The following is a 15,341-nucleotide window of genomic DNA, read 5'->3' as shown; positions in this document are numbered from 1 at the left end:
CGGCGTGCGGCGTTGGGGGCGTTTCCGGGAAGTTAGATCCCGGCTAAATGTAGAGAAAGTGAGATCCCCTCCGATGCGGCTGGAAGTTCTGCCGTGGCTTCCGCTTGCAGCCTCTGCGCCGCGAGCGGTCCGGTTCCGGAGAAGAGGTGCGTGACTGCGTGTGTCGAGCGGTGGAGGCCACGGACGGTGAAGCTCGTGTCTTCGTTGGAATCTTCTTTGACCCTGTTAGCGAAATGGGAATTCTGCTCTGGTAGTGAGCTCTGTCAGTGCGTTTTTGCCAACAAAAGGAGTCCTGTCTTAAAAACTGTTTCTCTTGGAACCCGAAAAAGTGAAGTTGATTATAAAATACAAGTTTTTGATGATTCGTTCCTACTTTTTGATTCCTTTTGATAAGAGTAAAATACTATAAAATATTTGCTGCTATCTTCACCTACACAACACAGAATATTTATAAAAGTGGTATATTTTTATAAGGTGATACCTGCTGCGATCACCACATCTGATTTAGGTGACATTTTTATAGGACCCAAAATATCAGAAGATTTAGATTAAGCCAATTATCGAACATGTGTTAGGAGAACAGAAATGGATTATGATGTCAGCCAGGTCATCGTGGCTTCAAAATTCCAACAGGAGGAGATCTCCGAAAACTCTCTCCCTAATGACCAGAAGGTTGAATTATGATCTGGTTAAGAACAATCCCTAGGGGCGCCTGGGTGGCTCAGTGGGTTAAGCCGCTGCCTTGGGCTCAGGTCATGATCTCGGGGTCATGATCTCGGGGTCCTGGGATCCAGTCCTGCATCGGGCTCTCTGCTCAGCGGGGAGCCTGCTTCCTCCTCTCTCTCTCTCTGCCTGCCTCTCTGCCTACTCGTGATCTCTCTGTCAAATAAATAAATAAAATCTTTAAAAAAAAAAAGAACAATCCCTAGATTTCACCCATTTAATGCATACAGCTTAGTATCCATTGTGTGCCTTCAACAGATTTAAACATTTTTTAATTGCGTGTCTAGTCTATTTTGAGTTTAATGTGCATAAATATTTAATCCTCCTCCAGGTTCCCAAAGTAGGAATTACCTAGATCCAGGGGCTCGGAAAAGGTAATTTACCTAATAGCTCCACATGATGGAATTGCCATTTGAAACAGCTTCAGACTCCACAGCTGCTCTTTTTCTAACCCAACACTGCCTCCCAGATCTCTTTTCCGCTTTAGAATGCCCTCCCTCCCTTTTTCTCCGGCTTTCAGTCACCCTATTGTGGCTAATGTTACAAATGTTTGATCAGCCAATTTCCCTCGGAGTTATGCTGGGTTCTTCCCAATTAAGAAAGGTATTAACTGTATGATTTTATGTGCGTAAGTTTAAAATCAGGGAAATTAATAGTGTTAGAAGGCAGGGGTAGGTGCAGGTAATGTTTTCTTTCTTGATCTGAACCCTACTACACAGATTGGTTCACTTTGTGAAAATGCATTGAGCTCTGCCCCTGCAGTGTGCGTACTTTCTGTATATATACTCTAATGATGAAGGTTTAAGAGTAAATATATATACTTTTTTAATAGAAAGATTATCATTATATGGTGTTAAAAAGTGCTTCTCAAATTGTACTGAGCATCGTTTACCTGGAGTACTTGATAAAACACAGTTTCTGAGTATCCTTTCAGAATCTGGCCAGTAGGTCTGGATTTGCATTTCTCACAAGTTCCCAAGGTGATACTGTTGCTCTGGCCTGAAGATCTCATTTAGTGTTGAAGGAAAATAAATCCAGAAATACCATTCATTTTTAGATTGCTTTGTGTACAATACCTAAGGTGAAAAAAGATCTAGAAATAAAATCAAGGGGTTTTTATAGAAGTTATTTTTCCTTGGTGACATGTAATAGTTTTATTGTTAGTATTAAATGATACTTTAAAAAAGTCTCCATTTTAATTGAAAATTTGGTAAATATTGGATGCAACCCACATTAAAGAAAGGTCTCTGGAGTTCTTAATGTATTTTTAAGAGTTTACAGAGGTCCTGAGAATACAAGTTTGAGAACAAAGTGGGCACTTATAAAACTCTGCATTAAATAAGCAGGGGATGCATAATGTAGCATACATTGATGAAAATTACAGACCTAGCATATCATAAAGTAAGTTTCAACAGATTGAAAAAAAGTGGTATTAGTTTTTTTTTTTTTTTTAAGATTTTATTTGTTAGAGAGAGCATAAGCAGGGAAGCCACAGGCAGAGGGAGAAGCAGGCTCCATGCTGAGCAAGGTACCTTATGTGAGACTTAATCCCAGATCCCTGGGGTCATGACCCAAGCCAAAGGCAGACACTTAACCAACTGAGCCATCCAAGGGCCCCATCAGTGTATTTTCTGACCACACCACAGTAAGATTATAAATCTATAAAAGATAAAGATATCCCCTAAATCTGGAAATTTAAAAACACTTCTAAATAACGTCTCTATAAAAAGTAATAGAAATTAAAATATGCTTAGAAGTGAACCAAAAATAGTCTCTTAAAATTATAGGATGCAGCAAAATCTGTGTAGAGAAATTTATAGATGTGAATATCTTTTTATTTTAGAAAGAAAAAAATGAAAATTAGTTATTCTCTTTAAGAAGTAGGTGAAAAGACTTTAGAAGAAGAATGGCACAAAAGATACACAAGGATGTTTGTTTTATTTGCCAAAAACTGCACTGAGAGCATGGCATGAACAAAAGGGATCCTGGTACAGTTTACTTCCTAGTAGGTTGTAAGAGTTAACAACTTATAAGGCTTATATATTGAATTAGGTGGTATTCTAAATGCTTTATATGTTAACTCATTCAGAGAGGGAAAAAGAAAAAGTTATAGTAGACTCAAAAAGAGGTCCCAAAGTGTGTTTTTGAAGCAAGCAATAAAATGGACAAATTTCTTGTTTTAGTGAATCTTGGAAGAGCACATGAGAAAGAGTGAGGAAATGAGAAAACACCTAACACATCCCGAAATCAGAGCCACCTTCCAAGAGCCAGGCTGAATCATCCTTCAAGTCCAGAGGAGGGGAAGCCAGTTCAAGGGGAACCAATTCAGGTAAGAGAACACCTGTACACATCTCATGTTCCCTTTCTATATTCTGACCCTTGAAGCATAAAGCCCCAGTTCGCTCACGTGGAAAGGCAAAAAGAAAGTGAATCAAGACTCCCAGTCCCACTGCAACTTTCCGGCCTAAAACAATCTCGGGAGGAGAAAGGGAAACTTTTTTGAAGGTAAATCTAGTTCAGAATTTTGTTAATACTAGGACTGAGTATGCAAATAATTGAGCTGTGTTTTCAACTTAATTAGATCTTTTATACAGATGGGGTTGCTAGAATTTTTATCCAGGCACAGGGGAAGAGTACCCACACTGTGAAATGTATAAAGATTATGTTGCCATTATGTTTTTTCAGTGTAATTGTATTAATATTAGGACCAAAGCATAGACATAGATACAGATATCAGAGGTTAAAAAAGATAAGCAACTTTAACACAGTATCGACAAAAAATTTAAACAAAATAAAAAAAATTATAAACAAAAAGTTATTTTTAAAAAGTTAAGAAAATATAAATATAAATATAAAGATCAATTCAAGAACTAGAGTGGTAACAGGATAGCCATGAAGGAAATCAAATCAAAAGTTTGAAAGTGTCTCATAAAAGTTGCTATCTAACTTTTATGGAAAAAAAACATCTATTAAAAACTCTTCCAGAGGGGCGCCTGGATGGCTCAGTGGGTTAAGCCTCTGCCTTCAGCTCAGGTCATGGTCTCAGGGTTCTGGGATCGAGTCCTGCATCTGGCTCTCTGCTCAGTGGGGAGTCTGCTTCCCCTTCTCCCTCTGCCTGCCTCTCTGCCTGCTTGTGATGTCTCTCTCTGTGTGTCAAATAAATAAATAAAACCTTTAAAAACAAAACAAAACAAAACAACAAACAAAACTCTTCCAGAGAATAAAAAAAAAAAAAAAAAAAAAGAACAGAAAACACTCCTCAGTCTGTTCATTAAGGCAAGTAGAAACAGTTTCAAAACCAGAGGAAGCATTTGTGAGAAAGGAATTATACAGGTCAATTCACTCATGAACAAAAATGCAAAAAATTCCAAATAAAATGTTATCAAACCAGATCTAGCAGTGTGCCAAAAAATGGTTAAATTAGGCTTTCTCTTCTCAGAAAAACCAAGTGTGGATTAACATTAGGGGGAAAACTTTGTGTAAATTTTCCACAGTACCTGATCAAAGATGAAATTTATGTAACACTTAATGCATTAGAATAATTTGAATTTGATGCATATCAACCTTCCATCATAATAGTAAACCAGGACTAGAGGAACAGTTCCTCAGCATAGTGCTCTGTTCAGGTAAATTTCTAGCAGTCCTGGAATCAACCTGAACTGTTTTCCTCTAAAATTTCCCTCTGGCACTAACCTCTGTTTGCAGTACCTGAAACACACAAGCACAGGACTACTAATAATGTTGCTTTTGTAACCTTGGACCCAAAGAGTTTTATGGTGGTTTTAAACAGCCCTTCAACATTGTTTATTGCTAAGAGTGAGATTGATACTTGTATCTGGTCTCAGAGAGGCCTCTGCTGTTGAGGCTGCTTTTGTACCAGGAATTTGCATATTAACAAGAAAGTATTAGAAAAGCCAGGGAGACTCTTAGGCTCTCTTTTTGCAGAGTGTCTTATGCATGTGTTGGGGGAGAGGGGGCTTAATAGGAGAGAGAAAGTGCTTACAAGCATGACCATTATAGAAAGTAGAAGACAGAAGCTTAGACCAGGTCTGCACCAGCTCTTGCGGCCAGACAGCCTTTGGCAATGATCCAGATTCTTACATTAACATTGTTGTTGCGTTGTATCCAATTCCTCTAATGAGTAATAGATTTACGTATTGTTATTTTGGGGGTCAAACAGCCTTCTTACATGAACCCTGTGTTAGGACAGTTGGCATGAGAGATGGGATTGCTTGGAAGACTTCTGACTCATTCTTTGCCTCAAATATGGCTGAAGCATTATTTAGAAAGAAAAAAGGATTCTGATGAAGAGGAAGGAAGGAAGGAAGGATGGATGGATGGATGGGTTGATGCAGAGGTGGTTGTCCAGCTGCTCTTGGTTCAAAGTAGCACAAACGTACAGAGAGTAAGACTTTCCATAACAGAAATGATACCTGAATTCCAGGAGCTAGCAGAATTAGAGGGCAAGTGCAAACTGATGGCAGGTTGGCCAAATCAGTTCCTCGTTGCCGCTTTCAGCATGAGCTAAAGTGAGAGTCCAGCATCTCCTGTGGTTGACATTCCGCCTCTCTCCCCAGCAAACAGAGCTCCAACCAAAGGAGCGTGGGCGCTATAACTTCTGATGGGTTGGCAAAGCCTGTGTGAACCCTACAGCTAAGAAGGTAATTCAAGAAAGGCAGCTGATGATGGAGGAAAGCAATCAAGTAAAGGATTCTTCGGTAACACAGTGGAGGCCTCTTTTGGACTGTCAGCCGGTCGTAAGCATTGTCCTGATGATCTTTACTGAGATGGTTACTGAGAGTTTTAGATCACATGGCAGTGACTCTGGTTCTGAATCCTGGAGAGGATGGTTTGCACTCATCCTGGATCCTCCTCTGGCTGCTCTCTTCCCGGGGAGAGTTCCAGAAAAGTCTGCTGATTTGAATGGATTAAGGCAGGGGGCTACTGGAGCATAGTAAGTCCTCGGGGTATCTATTCAAACTGTGGAAATGCTGTGCTGTGCTGGACAGGCTATAGGACACTGAAATCAGCCCCACAAGGGATGCCTCTCACTCATATTATAGTAAAAGGAGCCCTACCACTGTGGACACCATATGTGACACTGGTTTTAAACCTCAGAGGATGTAAAAGTGGCAGTTTTCGGATATCCTGTTCCCGTTTCTTCCGATGAGACTTCAAGTTAATTACTAAGGTTAAAGTTTTACAAAGGAAAGGAAATCGAGGTGAGAAAAGGGTAGGAATAAAGCACTTCTGCACCTCAACACCAAAACCCCACCAATAATCCAGTTAAGTGAGCAGAAGACATCAAAAAAGGTCATTGTGTTTTACTGGCTTCTTTTAAAAGTGTACCAAGGTTTTAGAGGACACTTCACCAGTTTCCCCTCTTTCTTTTAAAAAAGATTTTATTTATTTATTTAAGAGAGGGAGAGAGACAGAGAGAGGACACAAGCAGAGGGAGAAGCAGGCTCTCCACTGAGTAGGCAGCCTCACGTGAGGCTCAAGACATTAACAGATATTTCTCCGAAGAAGACATACAGATGGCCAACAGACATATGAAAAGATGCTCAACGTCATTCATCAGGGAACTGCCAATCAAAACCCCAAGATATCACCTCACACCTGTCAGAATGACTCAAATCAAAAACATAAGAAACAAGTGTTGGTGGAGAAAAAGTAACTGTGCAGTTCTCTGTAGTTGACCTGGTGAATGCTTTTTCAATATTACTTTCAATGTTACTTGCGGGGGAACATCAACAGCAATGTGTGTTTGTGGGGAATGGTTTCCAATATACATTTCCTTCCAGGGTGTTGGAACTCCCCTGTGTGCTCTCACAGTCCACTGAGGCAGCCCTACAGTGTTCCATTGAACTTTATTGATGATATCATGATTATTTTCTGAAACTGACAATCAAGCTAATAACAACTTCGTTGTAATAATAAGTCATAGGATTGATCGAGGATGAATCGAGGAACCCTGGAAAAGATCCAGGATCTTGTATGGACTGTAACGTTTGGGAGGATTGCATGGACTGGAGTGTCTTGTGTTACACTGCAGATCACAAATAATAGAATGTTCTTGCTCCCTGCCCTATAGACTAAACAGACGTCCTAACACCTAATTGGCTTATTTGGCTTTTGGAGGCATCATATCCCCCATTTAAGGAGACCGATGGGCTCAATCCTGTGAAATCACCTAGGAAAAATTCTTAGTTGATTGGAAGCCTGAACACCTTCTTGGAAGGAGAGATGCTGTAACCCAAGCTATCCTGTTTGGAACTTACGTTACTGCTATGAACTCAGTTATGTAGCACCACACACACCACACCCACGCCACTGCCAAATTCAAATGTTGAAGCCCTAACTCCTACTTTGGTGGTGTTTGGAGATGGGGCCATTGGAATGTAATTGGATTTTAATGAGGTCATGGGGGATGGGACCCCCATGATGGGATAAGACGTGAAAGAGATCTGAGAGCTCTCTCTCCTGATCCATGTATGAACACGGAAAGAAGGCAGCTATCTATAAGCCAGGAAGATCCCAACTGTGCTGTCACCCTGATCTCAGACTTTAAGCCTACCCAACTGTGAGAAATTAATGGCTCTTGTTTAAGCCATCCACTCTGTGGTATTTTGTTATAACAACCTCAGCTGACCCAAGTAGGTGTTAATGCTGAAATGATACTCAAAATGTCAGCCACCTGCCTTCATGCTGACTCACGTCTTTGGCAAAAGCCCATAATCATAGTTAACAGTGACTATTTATCTAATACTACTCTCTGGTATATTTCTTTGAAAGACCGTTATTAGCTAGTTTTCGGGCATTTACTAAGACAGCCCCATTAAGTGGAGGACAACATTGTATCAACTCCTCTTGTGATGGGTAAGGTCAAAAAGCATCCCAGCAAGGAGAGAAAGTCAAAAGAAGTTCCATCATAAAATCAAAATATTCAAGAGGCATTCCACCGCGGAGCACAACGGGACCCAGCGTATTCACGAGCAAGTGGCCTGTCTTCCGCTAGGGCCACTGAAGAGCTAACTGAAGACTTGTCTGTTGTTATTACCGATGCATCTCAACTTCCACCAATTTCTCAAGGACGCATGGGAACTGATCTGATTCACAGATGGCGGTTCCAGAATGGCGTGTCATGGCTCCATGGGGAAAGCAGCTGTTCTGTGCCCAGCAGCTGGTAAACTCTTTATGGAAGGAAGCAAAAGCAAGTTAGCAGCCCAGTGGACTGAATTAAGGTCCTGTTCCTCACAAATGAAATTCCCACACTTGGGTGCATACGGCACTTGGACTGTAGTTTATGACTTGCTGTTTGGTCTGGTTAGTGGGCCCTCGGTAACTGGATGGTAAAGAGACCCCTGTGTCAGTCAGGTACCACTCTGTGGAAATCACTGTGGCAATTCGGAGTGCAAATCAAAGTAGAGCCAAGTCACACTTCTCCAAGAACTCCTCGTTTCTGTACATGACTGGAATCAAATTGATACTTGCTTTGGTTCTATCTCTTGAAGTGACTAAATGGGGCCATGTAAGGACATACTGGAATTCCAGCCATGAAGCGAGGCTGATACCACTGGTCTCAGCTGACGCTCCAGTCTTTAGTGCTGTTCACAACAGGAAAGGCAACATTTGTAGTTGTTTCTGGGAAGTATTCCTAAGAGAGAAGGACCTGCACATAGCGTGCTTTCCCTATTCCTTCCGGAGGACTGGAATGGAATGTAGGTGCATGAGACATATTCTTGGTTTGGCTCTGTATACTTATTTGCTACTACTACCTGAGGGTTGAACGACAGAAGCAAAACTATTCAGCCAGTTTGGTCCTTCCAGTTACAGTCTTAAGGTCAAGATAGAGCTTTACACCCGTTGCACCGACACTATGTTTCAGCCGTGCTACTGTGTTATCCCCCAGGCTTAGGTGCAGCCGGTGTGGCTAGGAGTAGGCAGACCAACCTCGCCTCTTGCCTCCTGCCTTGAACAGCCTCATTAATTTACATCAAAGGGTCTTAAAAACATAATGAACTTCTGAGGGCTTAACTATGCTCAAAGAGTTGGGAAATACTAGGATATGTAATAAGGATCAATAGCTGAGATCAAACATAGTTGTTTCCTTTTGAAGATATATTTATTTATGAGAGAGAAAGAGAAACTACGGAGGGGAGAGGAAAAGAGAAACTCAAGCAGACTCCATGCCAAGTGCAGAACCTGATGTTGGGCTTGATCTCACCACCCTGAGATCACAATCTGAGCTGAAATCAAAGAGTCAGATGCTTAACCGATTATACCACTCAGGTGCCTCTATGTCAAACATTATTGTTAAGGGTTAAAAAAAAAAGGAAGGATTTCCTTTAATATTAGGAATCAGATGAAAGATTTATTAACATACCTATTAAGTATTGCACTGAAAATCCTGGCTTGGGTAGTAAAATAATGAAGAAAAAGGGATAGCAGAAGAATGGGAAGAAAAGGAAGCCATCATTAATCATAGATAAGGCTATTTATATTGAAAAATTTAAAAAAATCATGTAAATTATTAGCAAAGAGATTTAGGTTTACCAAAGTGTGTAGGTATAAGATCATTATACAAAATGCAACTGCATTTCTTTAAAAGAACAATAGAAAATATATACTTTATTTTATTTTATCTTTTTTAAAGATTTTATTAATTTGTTGGAGAGAGAGAAAATGTGTGTGTGAGTGGACCGAGGGGCAGAGAGAGAGGGAAAGGGAGAGAATCTCAAGCCCACTCCAGACCGAGCTCAGAGCTTGACACGGGGCTTAATATCACAACCCTGAGATCATGACCTGAGCCCAAACCGACGCTTCATCTACTGAGCCATCCAGGTGCTCCAGAGAAAACACCCACTTTAAAAACAGGTGAGCCTGGTGGGGGTATTAAGAAGGGAACGTATATCATGGAGCACTGGGTGTGCATAAACAATGAATCTTGGAACACTGAAAAAAAATTAAAACAAAACAAAAAAACAGGTCATTAATATTAATAACAAAATATCTCTTCTAATAAACTAATATCCTTTCTAATAAACTAAGGATCTGGGCCAACCACATGCATTGTAAACATTACTTAATTCAACTGAAAAAGACACCAATACATGGAGAGAGGAAACACTTTTAAGGGATAGAAAACTCAGTATCACACAGATGTCTCACCTCCTAGACTGCTTTTGGACTCAAAGACATGTTATTAGAAATCCTAAGAAGTTTGACATGCTAATAAAAATTCATACAGAAGAGCAAATACCCAAGTATATGCAAACATTCATAAAGAAAGAGAGTAAGATGAGAAATCTATTCTGCTAGACATCAAAACTTAAAGCCATAATAATGAGGATGATATAGTATTGTCTAAGGGATAGGCGTATTGACCAGTGGACTCAAATGGGCAGCTCAGAGGCAGACTCATGCAGAAATGAAGACTTGACATGTGACAGAGGTCACACTGGAGAAGACAATATATTGCACTGAGACAATGATATTCATAAAGATGAAGCAATTGATTTGGATCCAAGTCTTATACCACTGACAAAAATCAATTCCAGTGAGAAAGAAGACAAATGAATAAGCCAAATAAATATAGGAGAATATCCTCAATACTTTGGTGTAGAAAAAAATTTCTTAACACAAAATTTACTGGTCAAAAGGAAAGGATTGTTTTATTTGTTGAAAAATGCCATAGAGAGCAGGATATGTTACGAGCAACATACACAACTAAAAGAGTAATATTTTAAAAATGAGAAAAAGTATAAAGCACATAACATAACAATAAGCAAAACATAGTCTTCAGACAGTTTACAGAAGAGAAAATAAAAATATGAATATACGAAGATGCTGTACTTCATTAAATTGTGTGAAATTCAAAATAAGACCTCACTGATAGACCATTCAACTTTCATTTTGTCTGTGGTTGTGAAACATTGGGAACTCTCAGACACTGTTGATCTGAGTAAAATTTACACTTATGAATGCCATCCACCTACGTTTTTCTTGGACGTTCTAACAGTATATATAAATGTGAGATTTCATCGAAATTAATTCCTTGAATGACATATTTAGGATTAGATTCCAGGCTACCATCATAATAGGTCAGATGTTCTTACCCATTACAAATATAGAAATACAAAAAACATTAATGCTCTGTTTTCTTTTTCATAAATGTATCTATATTTACTTTCAAGTTTCCCTCGGGTTAAAAGGTGCTAACCTAATTATGGAAGTCAGCTAATACTCCCGTTAATTAGGCTACTCACCTCTAGAGAGTTATCCCTGGAGAATAACTTAGATTCTTGTCTATAACCCTGAAATAACACTTGAATCTTATTTTTAATTATTATGCCATTTTTTAAAAAATAATTTTTAGCACAGGAGTTACTCAAGTGATAATTCTGTCTTCTTATAGAAGTCTGCAGCTTCACCTAGGATAAGCAGCTGAATCGAACATTTCTATCTGTAAATATCTTTTACCCTGAATTTTAAAGACTTTAGAACATTAATGCAATCTTAGTTAATTCGTATTTTTTTTTTTTAAGATTATTTATTTATTTATTTGACAGACAGAAATCTCAGATAGGCAGAGAGGCAGGCAGAGAAAGAGGAAGGGAAGCAGGTTCTCTGCTGAGCGGAGAGCCCTATGCGGGGGCTCGATCCCAGGACACTGGGATCATGACCTGAGCCGAAGGCAGAGGCTTTAACCATTGAGCCACCCAGGTGCCCCAGTTTATTTGTATTCTTAAAAGTATGCAAATCTTACTGATTTTAATAGCAGATTGATTCCATAATCAGTGTTCTAGATCTTCATCTGACTTGATGTTACACAGATAAGGCCATTCCTGAGTCAGAAGTTGTCTTCTAAATGATGTATATAATACTTGCTAGAATCTGTGTCATTCATCAGTATGTAAGTGTGTCAACAGTACTACAAGAACTAACTAATAAGATCCAGTAGGAATATATTCTGATCTCCTGATTCTCTTTGGTGTATTTAAGGTAACATTTATCTTTGTGTATAAGGACTCAGGACTTTAATAGATTTAGTATATTTTAATTAACTATAGTCACTATTCTATGTTTAATGCTCATATTGTCATAATTAAACCTCTATAATTTGGTTCCTGTGTCTATTTGATCTGCCTTCACTAAACTTGGAATGACGCCTTCTCTTCTGATAAAGAAGTTCTGTATCTCTTACACCTTCCTTCCCCAGTCATGGAATCATTATCCTTCCAAAAAACCCTGGCTCCTTTTCACAGAAAATCAATTTTAGAAACTATAGTCTGGGTTTCCTATTCACATATTAGTTTGTTCCTGCCTGAGACTCTGTTGACTCTAGGCTAGTTCAGTGGACTGAGGGAGAAACAATCTTCTTAATAATTACATACACATTATTTGTGTACAGTTGACCCTTGAGCAGCATGTGTTTGATCTGCACAGGTTCACTTACACAGGGATTTTTTTTAATAACTGCAATACAATACTGTAAATGTTTTCCTTATAATTTTCTTAACATTTTCTTTTTTCTAGCTTTATTATAAAAATACAGTATGTACTATTACACACAAAATGCATGTTAACCCACTGTTTATATATGGGTAAGGTTTATGGTCAGCAGGTTATTAATAGTTAAGGTTTTGGGTAGTCAAAAGTTATATGCAGATTTGACTGCATGGGGGTTGGTATCCCTAACCCCTGCATTGTTCGAGGGTCAATGGTACATGGACGTAGGTATCTGTTGTATAATATGCTGCATAGCAAGGTCAGTTCAGGTCTGTATCAGTTGTCAAATTCATTTGGAGGGAAACTCTTCAAATAGAAAATTGTTCTTAAGATTCTGAAATATCCGAATACCATTTCCACATTAGAAGTTCAGAAAATTAAATGAATCTGTGTAGTCCATTCTTTTTTTGGAGGAAACAGTTTTTTAAAATAAACCTGTGATTAGATCTCACCCAAGGAGAATTTACAGTTTTCCAGATTTAAATTTTAGTGTCTACTAAATATTTCTTGGAATTTTTCTTTCAAATAATTTCTCAATCCTTGACTTTAATATTTTATTCCTCTACGGAACTTTCTCCATTTTGATATATATTCATTTACTCAACTGTTAAAGTTCAGAGAGTGGAAGAGTCGATTTCAGTAAAATATACTGCTTCAGGGAGGGAATCTTGAATCTTTTTTCTGTGGGCCAGATAGAGTATACTAGGCTATGAGGCTTATTGTGTATTTTAAGTCTTTCTAGGGTGGACCCAAAGAATGCTGAGGAAATAGTAATCAAACCTTGTGGTCATATTCTTTTAAATGGGTGTTTGGTATTTTCTTTCTTTCTTTACAATTTTTTTTTAAGATTTATTTACTTTTTATTTGAGAGAGCATATGAGAGTGTTTGTGTGTGTGTGTGTGTACATTGAGGGGAGGGCAGAGGGAGAGAGAACCTCAAGCAGTCTCCCAGCTGAGCGTAGATCCTGGCATGGGGCTCCATCTCATGAGCCTGAGATTGTGGCCTGAGCCAAAACCAAGAGTGGGACACGTAACTGACTATACCACCCAGGTGCCCCTATTTGGCATTTTCTTGAGGGCCTTTCATAGGAATGTCTCATGTTATCTGCTGTTGTAACTCCAACTGGCCCACAGATAACATCTATTCAGGGTTGAAGTTTTCCAGTTTTCCCCTGAATGTTACAGCATATCATGGTTCCCGGAACCACTGATAGAAAACTAACTTTAAGTCATCCCTGCCATGCGTATCACAAATTTACAGACTAGTGACCAAAATGATATAACATCCATGCAACGAGGTTGCTGTGGGGGAGGGGCTTCCTGATCCTTGGACTGAGAACGTTCTGTGGCGTGATCTAGCTGAGGGACACAAAGAAGCATGTCCAGTTTATAAGGAGAACTTTGTGGAGATGTAAGAACTGGGGAGAGGGTTACTTACACAGAAACTAAACCGTCAGTTTACCATCCTTACGCGAATTCTCAGGTCTTCCTGAACTAGAACAGCTCAGAAATGTGCCAGAGCCACCCAGGTCCTCCCCAGATAGCAAACGGGAAAGGAGGAGATGGGTTGGAAAGGAAGACCAGTAGACCTGCCTCTCCTGTAGTCTGTCTTGGTCCTGGAAGATTAAGAGCAGACTCAGACTTCAACGTAAGTGTTGTTTACTCAGAAACACAGGAAAAGGTGAGTAAAGGAGAAGGGAGGAATATACCACGCACACTGAGATTTAGGGAATAAACTACCAATAAAATTAGAACTTACCTCCTTTTAAACAGGTTTTTCCACCCAATTACTTCCAGAAGTTCAGCTACTAAGAAATGACATCTGGGGCACCCGGGTGGCTCAGGTCATGATCTCAGGTTGTGAGATGGAGCGCATCGTGGGCGTGGAGCCTGCTTCGGATTCTCCCCTCCCTCTCCCTCTACTACCCCCCCACTCAGCCTCTCTCTGAAAAAGAAAGAAAGAATGAATGAATTTACACTTGATGGCATGTGTTTATTCCTTCCACTTTATATTTCCCTCGTAGGAGCTAAGATTGTTTCCATCAGCCTGGAAGGGTATTTAGGTCTGATTTTTTCTAGCACTGAGAATGGCGCCATCTGCTGGAACCCTGTGCTTCAGCATCAAGAGAGCTGGGTCTGAGCAACTCACTAATTTGACCCCAGTTCTGTCTTTATTTCCTAGGAGAGGTTACAGGTACACATGAAAACGGAGAAATAGTAGAGTCTGCGCTTTATTTATAATAAAAACTTATTATGGACAGAGATAAGTTCTTTAAGACAAGATTTTGAAAGACCCCAAAGCTTCTAGAATATCTTTGCAGAGAAGGTACTCGGAAGCTGAAAAAGTCAGAGAAAAAGCACTTTGCAGTGGTTGCTATAGTTGCAAAAGTAAGCCTGTCCTCCAGGAAAAACAGAAAAGAATAGTTACCTGCCCCCAGGGAAGTTGGTTTCAGGGCTCATTAAGAGAGGCTCTGGGGACAGGAGAAACCAAGCTGCGAAAAGACAAGCAGCTGAAGAAGTGTCTGTACGTGTGTTTATTACATGAGGCTGTTGCATCAGAGGCGTAGAAATTTGCCAAAACCGCAGGGTACTGACATATGCATTAAAGTCCAAAGGGCATTTTGTAGCCAACACAATGCAGTATGTTTCCAAGGCCACAGGCTGACAATAGCAAGAGATTACCGTCATCACCTTGCTTAAGGAGAGATTTTAATGCATCACATATATTTAAACCAAAAATAGGAATCTGTAAATGCCAAGGGTTTTTATGTGTAGGGACTCAAATGTCTCAATGTTAAGTCTATTTTAGATTTAAAGCAATACCTCCTAATTCAATACTCTGAAAACAAGTTCCCCCCATATATTCCTTTCAGACTTTTCTAAATGTCAGCCTTTTCAGATACTTTTTCAGGCCAAAGATCACAATCATTTAGGTATCTTTCCTCAAAGAAATGCTTGATCATTTTAACCATTCTCTGGTCATTTTCTTTCTGCAAGTTGTCTGGATAAAGAGTACATGAAATGTAGGAGTGGTTGATCTTCTTTCTCCCGAACCTACTGAATTTTCTAGACTTGAGAACAGAGTGTTTATAGATCTTCTTTCTTTT

General features: G+C 39.5%; 1 long non-coding RNA gene across 1 annotated transcript; it reads left to right on the top strand.

Annotated features, from left to right (window-relative positions):
• The first annotated feature begins 25 nt into the window (after positions 1 to 25).
• Positions 26 to 11,848, top strand: LOC309847982. Its single transcript, XR_014302758.1, has 3 exons — positions 26 to 146; positions 2,907 to 3,052; positions 5,301 to 11,848. It is a non-coding gene; the product is annotated as an uncharacterized lncRNA (long non-coding RNA).
• Positions 11,849 to 15,341: the final 3,493 nt, after the last annotated feature.

Source organism: Mustela nivalis (assembly GCF_964662115.1).
Source record: "Mustela nivalis genome assembly, chromosome: 14".
In the NCBI taxonomy this organism is placed as follows: domain Eukaryota; kingdom Metazoa; phylum Chordata; class Mammalia; order Carnivora; family Mustelidae; genus Mustela; species Mustela nivalis.
Note: the sequence above shows the minus strand (reverse complement) of the source record. Positions and strands in the feature narration are given on the sequence as shown.